Genomic DNA, 19387 nt, shown 5'->3' with positions numbered 1-19387 from the left:
GGGCTTACGTTTAAGTAGAGTCTGGAGAACCTTGGAGACCTGTCTTTTCAAGGGCTGACAAGTCGATCCTTCATTCCGAGGATTCAATAGTCTCTGACCCCTCTGCTGCCTTGGCGGTTGCTCGAAGGATGTGGCTACCCAAGGATGAAGAAATCATTGAAAATATGGGGTTGGATCAACTACTACCATCTGCCCCAGTTGATGCTGTGAAGGTTTATTTTCTTCCCCTCACTTGCTTAATTCTTCAAATCTCTTTTCACCTCATATTTACTGATGTTGTTTGTTGATTATGTAGAGTCTGTACCAAACTATGGCATTGTGTGTCACTGCTGAAGCTCAATCTCTTTCCATTAAGAAACTAGAAAGACACCTGAGCAATGCTAAGAAGAAGGCTTCACATTTTGCCCTGAATGCGAAGATCGCTTCTGATATAAGGGATCTCTACAAGAATCGCCTGGTAGCATCTGAGGCAAAGTTGAAGACTCCAGAAGCTGAAATCCAGCACTTGAATAATGCCATTGGCACCTGCATTACTGCTGGGAGACAAATGCAAGGACGCTACTCCACTATCGTGCATTTATCCAGTGCAAAGGCTTTTAGGTTCGGCTTCAGCTAGGGTTCTGGTGACAAAGCTAAGGATCCAGAAGCCTTTGATGCTAACATGGAGGTGTCCTTCCCTTGTGTTGAGGGTCCAAAAGCTTAAGAAGCTGAGGTACTCTTTGCTGAGATGGTGAAGGCTCACCTAGAGGGTCATCCAGCTTTAAGCTTGCCAGCTCCTCCATCTTCTGACCTGCCAGCTCTTTCATCCATAAGTCTGAATGTAGTGGATGCCTTTGACTCTGCTCCCTTTGATCCAAAAAGGAAGTAGAGTTGTGTAACTTTTTTGCTTTTTTTTTTCTGCTTTGAAGGAATAAATGTATAAACTATATATTTTTATTTTTGAAATGCAATGACTACATTTACTCTGAAGTATCCTTCATACTTTTGAATGCTTCTGGTTTTTTACACTGCTATACTGTAATGATGTGCTCCTATCTTCAAGAAGGCTCATTGCCTGAGAACCTCATACCTCTTACGGTCCAAGGCAAAAACAGGAAAAATGATAAGAAGGGAATCCCTTTGACTATTTAATCAATACATGTTGATGGTTTCTCTGTCTAATATTTTAACCGTCAAGGGAACCCTTCTTACCACTGATTCGTATGGCATAGACATATCAATACTTGTCTTCCTTGTATTATTTCGATGTGGGACAAAACTTTTCACGAGTTATATACCATTAATCCATTAAAAAAGGATCTGTGGGCGTGTTGCCATAGGGAACTTTTGCCCCCAGTTGGTCTTATTCCTTACTGGCATAGCCGCGGACTCAAATCGTCTAAAGTGGTATACCCTTTGTCTAGGAACCAGAAAGAGATTGTATTGCACCGGACTCCTATTACCCGAAGCAATATATTCCTCGGTCACGAGCTTGGGAGGATCTGTACTGCGCCGGACTCTTGAGGTCCGAAGCGATGTGTTCCTCGGCTATAAGCCTGGGAGGAATTGTTGTATGCTGGACTTTTGAGGTCCGAAGCGTTGCGTTCCTCAGTAATGAACCTGAGAGGAACTATATTATGCCTAACTCTTGAGGTCCGAAGCGATGCGTTCCTCGGCTATGGGCCTGAAAGGAACTATATTGTGCTGACTCTTGAGGTCCGAAGCGATGTGTTCCTCGACTATAAGCCTAGGAGGAACTGTTGTTTGCCGGACTCTTGAGGTCCGAAGCGATGTGTTCCTTGGCTATGGGCCTGAGAGGAACTGTATTGTGCCGGACTCTTGAAGTCCAAAGCGATACGTTCCTCGGCTATGAGCTTAAGAGAAACTATTTTTTGCCAGACTCTTGAGGTTTGAAGCGATGCGTTCCTCGGCTATGAGCCTGATCTGGAAACCTTATCAAGTATACAAAGCTAGTCGAAGATTCAAAAATGACATAAAGCCAAGAAAGAGAGTAACTGTAACTGAGAAGTCCCTCATTCATTTGTTTGGGAGACTTTCCTTCACAGAGACTCTCTTCATGGTAACCAAATGTGGTGTGTTAACTCTATATTTACTATATACCTCTTGTACTCCTATTTGATGTGCGACAAGGAATATATTTTAATATGGGCCAAAAACTTGGTTTGTTTGGAAAGAAAGAACAAAAATTATTGCAAAGAATGACCGTTGGTACTAGGGCTTTGAACACAACTTGGGTTGGGCCGTTACTGTTACCAACAGGCCCTTTTTGCAATACACTCAAATACTTTAATATTTCCCTATTTAAAGGTACGTATAGAAGTAGTTTTTTTTCAATGTGGGACCATATTAGATAAGTGCATTGAGCTACACATATTTGCGGTATGTGTCCAAAAATGAAAGAAAAACAGTAAAGCGTCTTCGCGTCCATGATTTAAGTAGTGCCTGAATGTTCAATGGGCATTCGTTGTAATGGACATGCACTCTAAAGTACGTTTTCATGAAAAAGGACTTGTAAGTACCACCAAAAAGCCAAAAAATTATATAGCTTTGTTTTGTTTGTTTTATGGTAATATCTTTCTTTTGTCGTAATATCAACAGTAGGGTACATGCTTTAGTCACAATATCCACAGTAGGGTACATGTATTACCCCCTATGACGACAAAAGAAAATAACAACAAGTCATACCCCATATTAAAGTAAAAGGAGTAAAAATGTGTATAACTCGAGAAAATTTTATTATCTGGGCCTATAAACAGCCATACTTGGATAGAAAACAGATGTATGATGTCTGTAAATGCAAAGTAAATAAACCATATTATCTAATGATAGTACTTTTTCAAGTGTATTGCATTCCATGGACGTTGTAATACCCCTAATTTTAAAAGGATATTTCTGGTATTTAATTTATGTCTTAATTGCATTTTTATTTGATTAATTGCTCAATTGTTTTATTGTGGTGATTGAATTGAATTAATTGTGTTATTTGTAATTATTAATTGGAATTATTTGTTTAAGTGTTTTTAATTATTTAATTGATTTAATTATTTAATTGGGTTTTTGATTAGATTATTTAATTTGAATTAATTGTTTAAGTGTTTTTAATTAATTAGTCGTATTTTACTGTTTTAATTAATTTAATTATTTAATTGATTTATTTAATTAGTTTACTATTTATTTATTTTGTTTATCATAACTTAGGGTTTTAGGATGCAGCATGGCCAACTTATAGTTAGAATTGGAATAAGGTTTTGGTTAATTGAAGCCTATAAATACTATAGGATATGTCGACTTAGGGTTTTAGAACAGAAAACTTAATTCTGTAAACCACAAACAGAGAACCCCTATTCCCGTAGTGAAAGAAATAGAGAGTTACAGAGAGAAATAGGAGAGGAATGCTAGGTTGGACCAAGGAGGAGGAAGGAGAGGTTGCTCATCGGTGAAACCAATAGCAACAGAGGTGGAACTGCAATCTAGGACATTAATGGAACATTCAGAGACGGTGGAATTAGAGTTTCAAATCTGAAACTCAAGGCAAGTTCTTTTCTTTCTCCTTCCCATTGGCTTGTATTCTGTGCACCTAGATAGCCTCCAGGAGATTAATTGGACATTAATTGAACTATGCATGACCATTATATGTTATACTTGATTATCTGTTATTGGTGAAATTTAATTTGAAATCATTCTGTCATGTATAGTTTTGTATCGTCTCTGTTTTGGCATAAAACGGGCCACTATTTTAATTTTGTTTTGAATCTTACTGCATCAAACCAAGGTCTAAATTAATACTAGATGTAATTTAAGGTCTGTAAGTTCAACATACAGGAAGAACAGTAAGGTTGGAGTGGCCAGAGACGGAGTGGATGAGCTGAAACGGAGCAGAAGGAGTCCAGAAGCTCTCTGAAGGAGTGAGAGCCGGCTCCCACTTCTATGGAGCTGGCTCCCACCTATGTAGAGCCGACTCCAAGGACCTTGGAGCTGGCTCCAGGCTAAAAGAGCCTGCTCCCAAGAATTGGAGCAGGCTCCCTCTTCAATTTTCACGTTCTGTTATTTTTTTTTTTTTCGTTTTTTTCGAATTGTTTGTTACTGTTTGGAGCATGAAAATTATTCTGACTATTCTGGGACTATACAAAGTGATTAGGAAGATGGTTTTGGGTATCATTAAGACTTTAAATTAATTAAAATTTAGTGCTAAGTACTTGGGAACAAACAGTATCAAATTAATGTAATTATGTATACTATTAACAAATGAAAGATGGATTAGTTGCTTAATTAAATTTGAGCAATATAATGGGATGCAGGGTGTTTATGAAACCTATTTTAAATGCATGATAGGGTCATCTGTATATATAGTTTGATCTATACATGCATTGGGATGTAAATTGTCGAATTATTAAACTTTTTCTGCAATTACTTGGATTCTCATTGGATTTTAATTGCTAGAATATTAATTATCCTCTTTGCAATTATTTGGATATTAGTGTGGACTGTAAATTACTCAGTATGATTTATATTTTGTAATCTACATGGATATGGAGGATTGTGTGCACCGGTATGGGATGGTAGCATACTAGGGACGACTTGGCTTCAAAACGCTAAGACCTAACCTATCGGATTAATGGAATGGATTGTAAACTATTGAATCCTATTTGTGTTTCAGTCAGATCAACTGACTAAGTTGAGTGACTTCCTGGATTAGTTGGTTGTAGTTAAGTCATATCAGCTGAATAAGTTGAATGACTAACTAGACTGTGTTTCGTATGTCACCTCAATGAATAATTGAATGACATACTCTGGATTTGGATGGATTTTAGATATATGATTATGGTACCACTATATGAGCTTAAGTCTCAGGCTCGTTGGTTAGGGTGCGTATATGCAGTAGATGCGTAGCTGAATATAGTAGGTTGAGGTGTACCCTGTTAGGTCTAGGTACTCATGCCCACCTTTGGATGCGTTTTCTCATGTTGCTTTCTATTCAGGTTGAGACCCCTATTATAGTCCAGTGAATGTCCTTTAGCGTGGATATATTTATATATGTATGGACTAAATAGATATTGTGAGGTATCTAGGGTGTATCTGCGTATCGGGTCACTGTATAGATTGCAGTTAGATTAGAACTTATTCGTGGGCCTGACCCACTCCTTTATTCTTTTCACGTACATGACGGTTCCAGCCTTAGAGCTTGATCGTGCTATTCGAGGACAGTTCCTCATTCGTCAGCTTACGTAGGATTTATCTCGATGTTTCAGTTTTATTTACTTTCAGTTATTTCAGTTCAGTTGGGCATTTATTTAGGGGTCCACTAGATGGATTCCCGAGTTGTACTCTTGGAGGTTTTGGATGTTAGATTCACATTATTCATTACCATTTAGAGGATTTGATAATGGATATTCCTGTTAGCTTTATACTGTTTCTTATTTTATTTAAATCTTTGTATTCTGTGGTCGTTTTAAAATAATTTAATTGTTTGATATTTCCCTCGGGTTTGGCCCTAGGCCTAATTAACCCGTGTCTCGAATTCGAGGGGTATCACAGTTGGTATCAGAGCATTCCAGGTTCAAGTGTCTCTAGGATGTTTCGTATTAAGACTTCCGCGTAGCGTTTTCTCTTGATTAGAGCATAAGTTTAAGATTCATTGTATTCCTTTACGGTTCATTTAAACTCGTACTGATATCTGTCTTTCTTTGTTAACAGCATGGTTAATGCTAGAAAGGGACAGATGAATAGTCGACAGAGGAAAGTGGCACGTAGGCAAAAGGAACGCCTACGGCCTCAGGAAGAGCAGCATTTGCCAGAGTTTCAGGATAACGGTCAGTTCCATGAAGAACAAGAGGACGGTCAGCAAACTCGGGATCAGGGAGGAGATCCAGAGTTTCCTCTTCACATCAATGACCTTATTGCCCGGGTTATAGAAGTAGGGGTAACAGCTGCATTTCGGAATCAGCCTAAGGTACAGCCAGCACAGTTACTAGCACCGGTTGTTCAGACTGATACTTGGGAGAAGGCCAGGAGTTCTTTCACAAAGGGGAGCCCACCTTAGTTTACAAGCTCCATCGATGCGAGAGCAGCTCACCAGTGGAAATAGGACATCGAGCGACATCTTCGCTTGGTTCAATGCACGGAGGTTCAGAAATAGATGTTTGCTACCTGCAAACTAGTTGGGGATGCACTGCAGTGGTGGGAGTTAGTTACCACCATAGAGGAGAGGATGGCATTGACTTATGATGAGCTCAGTGCACACTTTAAAGAGAAGTATTTCCCTTATGCAATCAGGGCAGCCATGAAGACTGAATTTCTTAATTTATAGCAGGGGAATATGACAGTAGCAGAGTATGAGCAGCAGTTCACACGTTTGTCTCTCTTTGCACCGGATGAGGTGGATACAGAAGAGAAGAAGCGCAATAATTTTGTCAAGGGACTGATGTGGTCTATCAAGAGAACTATTATAGGTAGTCCAGCCTATACTACCTATGCTTAGGTGGTAGATGTCGTTCTACAGCAGTATCAGTTGACCGTAGACTTCAGACAGGCCAAGTGTGAGAAGCGGGGTGACAGAGACTCTGCTAATTAGTCAGCTGAGAAAGGAAATGGCAATGGACACCGATAGAATGACAAAGGCAAGTTTCAGGGACAGCAGCCTTGGAAGAAGTACAAGGGTGGTTCAGATGCTCACAGGGATATGGCACATATACATCGACAGCAGAATGAGGGACTACATGTAGGACAAGGTCAGCCACAGGCTAACCGACAGAGGAGGCCATTTGGTACTTTCCAGGGTAGTTGCTATACTTGTGGAGAGTATGGTCATACTTCTAGGAAGTGTCCTAGAGCAAGACAGGGACAGCATGTGCAGTAGGGGCAGAGGGCGCCATTGCCTTTACAAGCTCCACAGGTTCCGCGGATTCAGGGACAGACATATCTAGCTTTACCGGCATCGCCGCAGCCTCAGGGATAGGCACCACAACAGTTACATTATGGCAGGGTGTACAACCCTATGCCCCAGGATATGCAAACACCTCAGGCTGTTGAGGGTAAGTTTCCTATTCATGGTTTACTTAGACGTGTTTTATTTGATACGGATGCTACACACTCATTTGTAGCTAGATCTTTTGTTACTTTGTCTGGGATGACGACTCGGGTACGCAGTAAACCTCATGGTATTTCTACACCGTTAGGCAATACAGTCATTCTTCATGAGAGTGATGGGCCTGTGACACTAGATATTGGTAGACTCAGATTTCTAGTTAATCTTTTGGTCCTGGACATGCACACTTATGATGTGATACTTGGGATGGATTAGTTATCGTATTACCCTGCCCAAGTTGATTGTTATGATAGGTCAATTATTTTCACCATACCTGGTCAGGATATGTATGTCGTCGCTATGCCGCGTCTAGCAGGGTCACTAGCACATATTTGTTTCATATAGAGGAGGAAACGGAGGAGGGGACTACTGTATCATTGGATAACATACCAATTGTACAGGATTTCTTATATATATTTCAGGAGATTCCAGGGTTGCCACCTAGTCGCGAGATCGATTTTGTGATAGACTTAGCTCCAAGCACTACGCCTATTACTAGGGCACCCTATAGGATGGCACCAGTGGAGATGCGAGAGCTGAGGGATCAGATTCAGCAATTACTCAGCCAGGATTTTATTCGTAGAAGTACTTCACCCTAGGGAGCACCAGTTCTATTTGTGAAGAAGAATGATGGTTCACTTCGGCTGTGTATAGATTACAGGGAATTGAACAAGGTTACTATTCGTAATAAGTACCCTTTACCCAGGATTGATGATCTTTTTGATCAATTGAAGAGAGCTACTTATTTCTCTAAGATTGATCTACGGTCTGGATATCATCAACTTCGGGTTAGGAAGCAGGATGTTCAGAGGATAGCGTGTCTCACTAGATATGGATCTTATGAGTTTTGAGTGATGCCGTTCGGGTTGACTAATGCACCAGCGGTTTTCATGGATTTAATGAACAGAGTCTTCAGGGCTTACTTGGATCAATTTTTCATTGTCTTCATAGATGACATTTTTATTTACTCAAGGTCAGAGGACGATTACGCTAGACATCTTCGGATAGTCTTACAGACGCTTCGTGAGCACCAATTGTATGCTAAGTTTGAGAAATGTGAATTTTGGTAGCGGGAAGTGAAATTTCTAGGTCACGTGGTGTCGGAAAGGGGAATAGCGGTAGATCCAGCCAAGGTTTCTGTAATACCCCGATATTTTAAAGGATTTATTAATTGAAATTAATTACTTTTATTTTATTTTTAAATCATTTAGTTGATTTAATTTGAATTAATTTTGTTTATTTTAAATTTTAATTGATTTGTTTTATTGAGTGCTTAGATTAATTGTTTTATTTTATTTATATTTTGTGAATTATTGATATGATGATTGTTGTGTGTGTCCTTAATTATTGATTGAATTGTTGGCGTGTTAATTTTATTGGTATGGTGTGACTTGGTTGTAATTTATTATTTTGTTTATGTGCTTAGTGTAATTAGTTATTTTAATTTAAGCATTTATTTAATTATTTGATTTATTTAAATTAATTGGATTCAGGCTTAAGGAAAGTTGGACCAAAGGATTTGGTCTTGGGCTTGAAGGAAGCCTTGTTGGGTTAATTATTAAAGGTCCATTGTTATGAAGATATTTAAATAATTATCCTTGCATATATATAATTATGTGTATATAAATATAATTAATTAATAATCATTATGGAGGGGTATATATGTCAATATATATTGATATCTATAGGTATATATGATTTATTTAACTAATGATTATTTATGGAAGGTATTTATACATATAATACAATATATATGTATATAAATATATATATATTATTTAAAGATTATCATTTTATTTGGTGGTCATAGTAGGAATAGGATTTGGATTTTAATGTGTATAAATATACACATAAGGTTTTAGAGTTAAAGATTTACACGTTAGAAAAATAAGAGAGAAGAAAAAGAGAAGGCTGACAAAGAGGAGGTCAGATCAGAGAAATAGGATGTCGGGATTGGAAGTCTTGAAGCATCGGTTTTATTTCGAAACCTTCAGGCGAGTTCTTCTCTAACTTTCCTCTTAGAACTCATAAGGATTTTACCTTAAGTATCAACACTTTAATTAAATTATTAATTTAAATCTTGGTTAGAACGGATTAATCAAAAATATTAATTAATTTTATTTGATTAAATTAGAATAAAATCAGAGTATTAAAAGCATGTTTTACTATTATTTTGTTTTTGGAATTGTTAGATTTTAATTATATATATAGGTTGTATATATTTAATATCAAGTGTATGCTTGATCTGTGACCCAAGAGGGTTATTTAGGGTTTATATAATTTCTGAGAATTTTCTGTAATTCTCTAGAATTTTCTGGTAATTTTCTTTATTTTTAGGAATTTATTATATATTTATTTTCCTATAATTATTAGAAAATTATATATAAATATATATTGTTTATATATATATGCAAGTTTGTGAATCAGCGCATCAGACAAAGGGGGTGAATAATCCAGTGTGGTGCAAGTATAGTATATAGGTGTGTATGTAGATCTGGGCCACTGGTGCATTAAGATGATGACTGAAAATGATTCGGTATGATGTAGCACATGCTATTACGATATGCATGGAATCTAGGCCTCTGATGGGTCTTGATTAATGGGTAGTTAATCTGGTGTGGATGAGTGCATATGAGCTTATGTGAGATAATCTGGTATGGGTGTATACATGTGAGCTTAGGTGAGATAAGTAGGTGTGGGTGCATACATGTGAGCTCAATTAAGCTAATCTGGCGTGGGTGCATTTGTGTGAGCTCAAGTGAGCTAATCCAGTGTGGGCGCGTACACAGTAGCGTTTGAGCTCAGCCAATTATTTTGCCTGTTTGTGACATAAAATTAAAACGGTCATAACTTAGTCATCTTAAATCGAAATTGGGTCATTCTTGAGCTCAAATTCAAAGATTTTTCATCCTCTTTCCAATGGTACCAATTTCATTATCAAATTCCTATCATACTAAGAGATATTTACATTTTAGTGAAATGACGTTGGAAAATTATTTACACTGATATGGAGTATTTATGGGAAACAATTTGTGACGATATTTAGTGACGTTTAATTTGCCTAAATGTCGTTAATTAATAGTTTGGTGATGGAAGGAGTTATATATATGCTTAATTATATATGTGTATATATGATTTAATTAATTATTGTGTTGGATGGAATGAACTATATGTATATATATATTCATTAATGTATATGTATATATGATTTTAAATAATCAAGGATTATTATTGAAGGTATTATACATACATATATTATATAATATATGGGTATATGTATACATCATTTAAGATAATTAAATTATTATTCTTATTTGATATATTATATTAGGCTGGTTATTAAATTAATCTTATGCATATAATATGCATGAAATGGTTATGTGTGAATTAATTTATTTTTAAGTTTAAATTGGATACATGGTTGAATTGTAGGCATGGATAAGTTGTCATAGGCGTAAATATATTGCCTAAGTATTGGTATGAATAAAATACATATATAGAAAGTATGGATGAGTTGCTAGTTTAAAAATATAAATATATATATCTTTGTGGAGGCATGATTGAATTGTCAATGCATAAATATGCATACGTGGAGGCATGGTTGAATGGCCAATGTATAAATAAATATACTTGTTGGGGGGCATGGTTGAATTGCCAATATATAAAATAAATATATTTATAATGGCATGATTGATTTGCCAAAGTATAAGTTAATGGCTATGCGTTTTAGATGTTTAAATTGCATCTATGGTAAATGCATGCATGGGTAAAATTAAGATTAGATGTTCCTAAATTAGAATAATCTAATACTTACAAGTTAGTGTATTATTTTATATATATTAATAAAATAATACTGGTGGAGACATGTATGATTTGTCAAAATTTGGATTTTGAATATGTGATTTAAATATTTACAGTTATTATTAAATGTACTATTCCATAAATTATGTTTTATTATTTAAATGCTCTAATAATCATTTAGGATGGGATTAAGGTTTAAGGGTTTTTTCTTTAAAAGAAATAGTGGATTGGTGTAGGTATGGTTAATATTTAATCATTATTTATGGGTTTTAAAAATTAAGGAACCTAGTATTAGAAGTGGTTAGTATATTATATATAATTATTTATATATCAGTGTGTTATTGTTTATTAAAGTAAAAACTTTATTAGGTTTGGTTTTGATCAGAGATGATCTACTTATTGGTTTTCAGAGGTCTGGTAGAGAGAACTTGGTCGTAGGGTTTAACCCACGATTTATTTTTCAGGTTATTAGAAGTTCAAGTCTCAAGGTTGAGGATCCGCAGCTGGAGGACTTATCTATTCTTTCTATTTTTTTTCAAAATAGGATATTATTACTTCCATAAGTATTAATGAATTAATAGATAATGGATTTTGGTTAAGGGGTCCTTGAGTTACAGGATTTCCAAGTTGTAAATTTTGGAGAATTATTAATGAAACTTTTATTTAATAGATTCCCTTCAGCGAGCTATTTATTCTTTTTATTTCTTTTTGTACTCTGTGCTTGTTTAAATACTTTAATTGTTTTGATATCCCCTAATTTTGTGCGTCGACTTGATCAACCCGTGTTCCGAAACAAGGGGGTATCACAGTTTCAGCGGTGGTTGAGTGGGGACAGCCTACATCACCTACCGAGATTCGGAGTTTTCTCGGTTTGGCAGGAAATTACAGGAGATTCATCAAGGGGTTCTCAAAGATAGCGGGACCACTCATTCATCTGACTAAGAAGGGTGTACGGTTCGAGTGGGATGAACATTGTCAGAAAGCTTTTGATGAACTGAAGACTAAGTTGACTTCTGCACCGATTTTATCTACCCCACAGAGCGGAATAGAGTATCTTGTCTACACAGATGCTTCTTTGCAGGGTCTTGGATGTATTTTGATGCAGGAGGAGCGACCGATTTCATATGGATCTCGTAAGCTTAAGCCTCACGAGCTCAATTATCCAACACATGATTTGGAGTTAGCAACTGTGGTTTTTGTTTTACGTATTTGGAGGTATTATCTGTTGGGTGAGTCATTCAGATTATTCAATGATCACAAGAGTCTGCAATATTTGTTCACTCAACGGGAGTTGAATATGAGACAGCGCAGGTGGTTAAAGTTTGTGAAAGACTATCACTTTTCTATACAGTACCATCCAGGGAAAACAAATGTGGTGGCGGATGCACTCAGTCGCTGACCTATTAGTAGTATTTCCGCTCTATTCACTACTGAATGGAATGCATTGAAGAAGGTTGATGACTTGTCGGATGCTTTCATGGCTTGCATGGTAGTTACACCTTCTATCATTCACAAGGTTTTGAAGGCACAACTAACGGATCAGCAGTGCATTGATAAAGTTGTAGAAATAGCTTCCGGAGAGGTTCCATTCTACCATGTTGGGGCTGATGGAGGTTTGCGGTACAAGGGACGGTTGGTGGTACCTTCTGTTGATGATTTGAGGAAGGATGTGAGACTGAGACTCACCATTCTGAGTTTTCTGTTCATCCAGGAGGCGACAAAATGTATCAGGATATGAAGTGGTAGTTTTGGTAGGCAGGTATGAAGAGGGACATTGCCCTTTTTGTTTCTCAGTGTAGTACTTGTCAAATGGTTAAGATTGATCATCAGAGGCCGCCAGGAGCTCTACAGCCACTGCCGATACCGGAGTGGAAATAGGAGAACATTTCTATAGATTTTGTGGAGGGATTGCCTAATTCATTTAAGGATCACAATTTCATTTGGGTTATCGTGGACAGATTGACGAAATTAGCTCATTTCTTACCTATTCGCACTGACTTCACTTCGGAGCAATTGGCAAGACTTTACATTACCGAGATTATGAAGTTGCATGGTATTCCATTGTCTATTATATCGGACAGGGATTTGAGCTTTGTGTCAGGATTCTGGAAGAGTTTTTAGCATGCTTTGGGTACTGAATTACACCTTAGTACTGCTTATCATCCCTAGACTGATGGACAGACTGAGAGGGTTAATCAGATTATGGAGGATATGCTTCGGTTGTGTGTTCATGATTTCAAGGGCCACTGGGAGAATTACTTACCGCTTGTGGGATTTGCTTATAACAATAGTTTTCAGAAGACTATTGGGATGACACCATTTCAGGCATTATACGGCCGACCGTATCGATTGCCTGTTTGTTGGATGGAGGTTGGTGAAAGTAGATTCTTGGGTCCTAAGTTCATTAAGGATACTTCTGAGAAGATAACTCTTATTAGGGATCGCATGCGCACTGCCTGAAGTAGGCAGAAGAGTTATGCGGACCGTCGCACACGGGTTTTGGAGTTTTAGGTTGGGGATCAGGTTTTGCTCAAAGTATCACCGATGAAAGGGGTAATGCGTTTTGGGAAAAAAGGGAAGTTGTCTCCGCGATTTGTTGGTCCATTCATGATTACGGATCGAGTTAGAGCTGTTGCTTATCGGTTGGCACTTCCGGATAATTTGGATCGAGCCCACAACATATTCCATGTTTCCATGTTGCGGAAATTTCTGCGAGATGAGGATTGGTATCAGCATATCGATGTTGGGGAGATTGAGTTGCAGCCGGATGCAACTTATTTGGAGCCATCGTGTCGTATTGTCGACCGGCAGGATCAAATCCTTCATAACAAGGTTATTCCATTGGTGCGTGTTCAGTGGAGTCATCACAGTGAGGCTGAGTCCACTTGGGAACGGGAGAATGTCATTCACTCGCAGTTTCTTAAAATACTGGAAAAAGGTAAGAGCAAATTCCGAGGATGGAATTCCTTTTGCTATGGGGAAAACTGTAATACCCTTAATTTTAAAAGGATATTTCTGGTATTTAATTTATGTTTTATTGGCATTTTTATTTGATTAATTGCTCAATTGTTTTATTGTGATGATTGAATTGAATTAATTGTGTTATTTGTAATTGTTAATTGAAATTACTTGTTTAAGTGTTTTTAATTATTTAATTGGGTTTTTGATTCGATTATTTAATTGGCATTAATTGCTTTGGTGTTTTTAATTAATTAGTCGTATTTTACTGTTTTAATTAATTTAATTATTTAATTGATTTATTTAATTAGTTCACTATTTATTTATTTTGTTTATCGTAACTTAGGGTTTTAAGATTCAGCATGGCCGACTTATAGTTAGAATTGGAATAGGGTTTTGGTTAATTGAAGCCTATAAATACTATAGGATATGTCAACTTAGGGTTTTAGAACAGAGAACTTAATTCTATAAACCACAAACAAAGAACCTCTATTCCCGTAGTGAAAGAAACAGAGAGTAACAGAGAGAGATAGGAGGGGAAGGCTAGGTTGGACCAAGGAGGAGGAATGAGAGGTTGCTCATAGGTGAAACCAATAGCAACAGAGGTGGAACTGTAGTCTAGGACATTAATGGAACATTCAGAGACGGTGGAATTAGAATTTCAAATCTGAAACTCAAGGCAAGTTCTTTTCCTTCTCCTTCCCATTGGCTTGTGTTCTGTGCACCTAGATAGCCTCTAGGCGATTAATTGGACATTAATTGAACTATGCATGACCATTATATGTTATACTTGATTATCTATTTTTGGTGAAATTTAATTTGAAATCATTCTGTCATGTATAGTTTTGTATCGTCTCTGTTTTGGCATAAAACGGGCCACTGTTTTAATTTTGTTTTGAATCTTACTACATCAAACCAAGGTGTAAATTAATACTAAATGTAATTTCAGGTCTGTAAGTTCAGTATAGAGGAAGAACAGTAAGGTTGGAGTGGCCGGAGACGGAGAGGATGAGCTGAAACGGAGCAGAATGAGGTCGGAAGCTCTCAAAAGGAGTGAGAGCCGGCTCCATAGAAGTGGGAGCAGGATCCCACCTATATAGAACCAGCTCCAAGGACCTTGGAGCCGGCTCCAGGCTAAAAGAGCCTGCTCCCAAGAATTGGAGCAGGCTCCCTCTTCAATTTTCACGTTCTGTTATTTTTTTATTTATTTTTTTTTCGAACTGTTTGTTACTGTTTGGAGCATGGAAATTATTCTGACTATTCTGGGACTATACAGAGTGATTAGGAAGATGGTTTTGGGTATTATTAAGACTTTAAATTAATTAAAATTCAGTGCTAAGTACTTGGAACAAACAATATCAAATTAATGTAATTATGTATACTATTAACGGATGAAAGATGGATTAGTTGCTTAATTAAATTTGAGCAATATAATGGGATGTAGGATGATTATAAAACCTATTTTAAATGCATGATAGGTTCATCTGTATATTTAGTTTGATCTATACATGCATTGGGATGTAAATTGTCGAATTATTAAACTTTTTCTGCAATTACTTGGATTCTCATTGGATTTTAATTGCTAGAATATTAATTATCATCTCTGCAATTATTTGGATATTAGTGTGGACTGTAAATTACTCAGTATGATTTATATGTTGTAATCTACATGGATATGGAGGATTGTGTGCACCGGTATGGGACGGTGGCACACTAGGGACGACTTGGCTTCAAAACGCTAAAACCTAACCTATCGGATTAATGGAATGGATTGTAAACTATTGAATCCTATTTGTGTTTGAGTCAGATCAACTGACTAAGTTGAGTGACTTCCTGGATTAGTTGGTTGTAGTTAAGTCGTATCAGCTGAATAAGTTGAATGACTAACTGGACTGTGTTTCGTATGTCACCTCAATGAATAATTGAATGACATACTCTGGATTTGGATGAATTTTAGACATATGATTATGGTACCATGACATGAGCTTGAGTCTCAGGCTCATTGGTTAGATTGCGTATATGCAGTGGATGCGTAGCTGAATATAGTAGGTTAAGGTGTACCCTGTTAGGTCTAGGTACTCATGCCCACCTTTGGGTGCGTTTTCGCATGTTGCCTTCTATTCAGGTTGAGACCCCTATTATAGTCCAGTGAATGTCCCTTAGTATGGATATATGTATGGACTAAATAGATATTGTGAGGTATCTAGGGTGTATCTGCGTATCGGGTCACTATATGGATTGCAGTTAGATTATAACTTGTTCGTGGGCCTGACCCACTCCTTTATTCTTTTCAAGTACAGGACGGTTCCAACCTTAGAGCTTAATCATGCTATTCGAGGACAGTTCCTCATTCATCAAATTATGTAGGATTTCTCTCGGTGTTTCAGTTTTATTTACTTTCAGTTATTTCAGTTCAGTTGGGATTTTATTTAGGGGTCTACTAAATGGATTCCCGAGTTGTACTCTTGGAGGTTTTGGATGTTGGATTCACATTATTCATTACCATTTGGAGGATTTGATAATGGATATTCCTGTTAGCTTTATACTGTTTCTTATTTTATTTAAATCTTTATATTCTGTGTTCGCTTTAAAATACTTTAATTGTTTGATATTTCCCTCGGGTTTGGGTCTGGGCCTGATTAACCCGTGTCTCAGATCTGAGGGGTATCACAGACGTGCAATTGGACGCCCATCAGCTTCCGTTAATCGGTAAGCTCCTTTTCCTACTACTTCTGTGACTCTGTAAGGTCCAATCCAATTAGGTTGTAATTTTTTTACATGGGCTATTTCTTACTTCAGCACCCAATCTCCATCCACAAAACATCTGAACCTGACTTGTTTGTTGTAACTGTTACACAACTATTGCTAGTACGAAGCAAGCCTAATTGTTGCGGCATCCCTCTTTTTTTCTAAGAGTTCAAGGCTGTGTTCAAGTTGTTAATCATTGTTACCTTCGAGCACCAAGTGAGTCTGAAGAGTTGGAACTGCTGCAAGGCATATTCTCCAAAGATTGGATGAAGGACGGAATAAATGAGCTGGACTTTAACTTTTTCTCACTAGAGGAAGTTCGATCGATCGAACCTTAACTTGGATCGATCGAAAATGGGTTCGATCGATCGAAATGCATCTTGGATCGATCGAAGTTGTCTGACTCCTCCAGATAATAACAAGGCTGGGATATTTTCAAGATATTTATGGGAAAAAGACAAAAGTGGTTGGTAGGCGTACAGCTGTGGATAAGATCAATCATTTGAATAGGACAAAATAGGGTTCGATCGATCGAAGGTGATGTTCGATCGATCGAACTTGGAATTTCAGCAAAGGCCAAGGTTGGATCTATCGAGAAGTACTGTGATCGATCATAGATGTTCGATCGATCAAACTCTAAGTTGGATCGATCGAACTTTTCAGCTGCACAACTTGATTCCTTTTTGCTCCTTTCTTTCTCCACTTTGCTCCCTCCTTTGGTTTATCTCAGGATTGCTTCAATTAAGCTCTTATTTGGCTAAGTTAGCTCAATTTTGGGATTAGTGCCTGAAAATATAAATAACACGTAATAAGTCTAAAACGGTAAAGTAAGATAGATAAAGGTACTAGAATGTTTAAGCTTAACGGGTTTAAATGCGCACTTTTCAGTGCTCATCACACCCCCAAACTTAAATATTGCTAGTCCCTAGCAATAAACTAAGAAGTACAGGAATGAAATAAACAACTATACAAGTATAAACTATAAAGCAAGTAAAATGATAATACCATTTTCGTAGGGAACACGATTGCATTTAGCATATGCAACAAGCCTTTTAAACTCCTAGGTTACCCCTAGTGGACGAGTAAAGTCTCGTGAGGGTTTCCAGAAATGGTACCCACAAACATTAAGCTCATTCTTTCAAAAGAGGCACCAATATTGCAAACAAGCATTGGGAGAAAACTCCCTCAAGTATGCAATTTTTCAACCGTTTCTAAGCAATCTCCCAAAATTTCAATATCAAGCAATCAAGTATGGTCCTCCACATATCAAGAAAATGATCATAAAAATCGAAACAAGTCTAGAATCCATGTGAGAGGTCCGGCATCAAGTGTGTTGCTATCTTAGCCAACTGGAGAAATAATCACATCCTTACCCTCAAACTAGCACACAAATCTAGTACCGATCATCAAGATAAGAGAGTGGACCTTTTATTAAAGATTTATTGTTCTAGGTGCGCTTATTCTTTTCACTCTTTTTCTTTCTTTTTTTATTGAGGATCAAAGATGGAAATATTGTGCAATGTGTTCATCTCTTAAGCTTTCTAGAAGATTCATGTAGCAAGCTTTAGGTCAATGACTCCCAAACTAGATGGCTTTAGGGCATTAGGTGTTAAGACACCCCAACGGACTTACAAACTCAAATCAACTAGGCTACAAATTAAGAAAACAACCATCTAATCATTTCCCACTTCTCGCCTTTTGGGAGAAGTCCTCACTTTTATTGCTTTTTGTAACTTCTTTTTTTTCTTTTTTTTTTTCAATTATTAACCTAGAGTTTGGGCCCTCCACCTTTCGGCGTGAGAAGTTCACTGCTTAATGAGGCAAGAATCCCAGCTACTCAATGAAAAGGGGTTGTTATCCACCTTTATCAAGAATGAAAGCTTTCAATGCACTACTAGCCCAATTGGGATATAACCAATTCAATAATCAACAAAGCATGTACCCCACAATTGAATGCTAGCGTGCGCTGGTGCTAGTGTAGAATCCTAGAATGAATCTCAAAACAATCACAAAATCAGGATTATGTGGACCACAAGTGCAAGTATGATATTAATTTTTTTTTTTTTTGAAAAATTTACTCCTAAATGGCATTCAAAAGGCATACAAGGAGTATTGAACTCTCAAGTCAAGCAATTTTTAAATTTTAAGCAATATAGTCCTCAAAAGATCAAAATCATAGCTAGAAATGGACCAAGTATAGAAATATCCCTCAAATACACAAAACATGCTCAAAATTTGAATTTTAAAGCAACACTGAAACATACACCAATACCCCCAAACTTAAACTGCACATTGTCCTCAATGTGTGAAGAGAACAAAGGAAAGAGTATACCAGTGCTGTAGACATGAATGATCGGGATAGAAGTATCCAAAGTGGGTGGCATGGCCCCCCCAAACTTAGGATAAACTGTGGTCCTGAAAAGTTTGCACTCGGATAAACTCATTAGATAACAAAGTAGGATAATCAGTGCACAGTGAACATGCAAGTGTAAAATGGGATAAATAGAGAATAGAGAGAGAGGTGTAAGACTGGTCCTGAAAAATTGGGCAGCACTCTCTCACTGAAGTCACTGTGGTGTACCTGATGGAGTCAAACATACAAATATGAGATACTAAGAGACATCCATAATCAAAAAGCAATATATAGAGAATATAAAGTGCAGGTACATCAATAAAATAATAAAGCCGACAGACCGGCCGCAAAGTATAATACAGTAACAGTGACAGTATAATACAGATCCAGAATAAAAGAAATGAAAGCATAGAACAACTGGAAGTGGAGTCTCAGGAGGCCTG

The sequence above is a fragment of the Cornus florida genome, unplaced genomic scaffold (assembly GCF_030987335.1).
Source record: "Cornus florida cultivar Cherokee Brave unplaced genomic scaffold, ASM3098733v1 CherokeeBrave_3.0.0_Hap2_Chr01, whole genome shotgun sequence".
NCBI lineage: Eukaryota > Viridiplantae > Streptophyta > Magnoliopsida > Cornales > Cornaceae > Cornus > Cornus florida.
Note: the sequence above shows the minus strand (reverse complement) of the source record.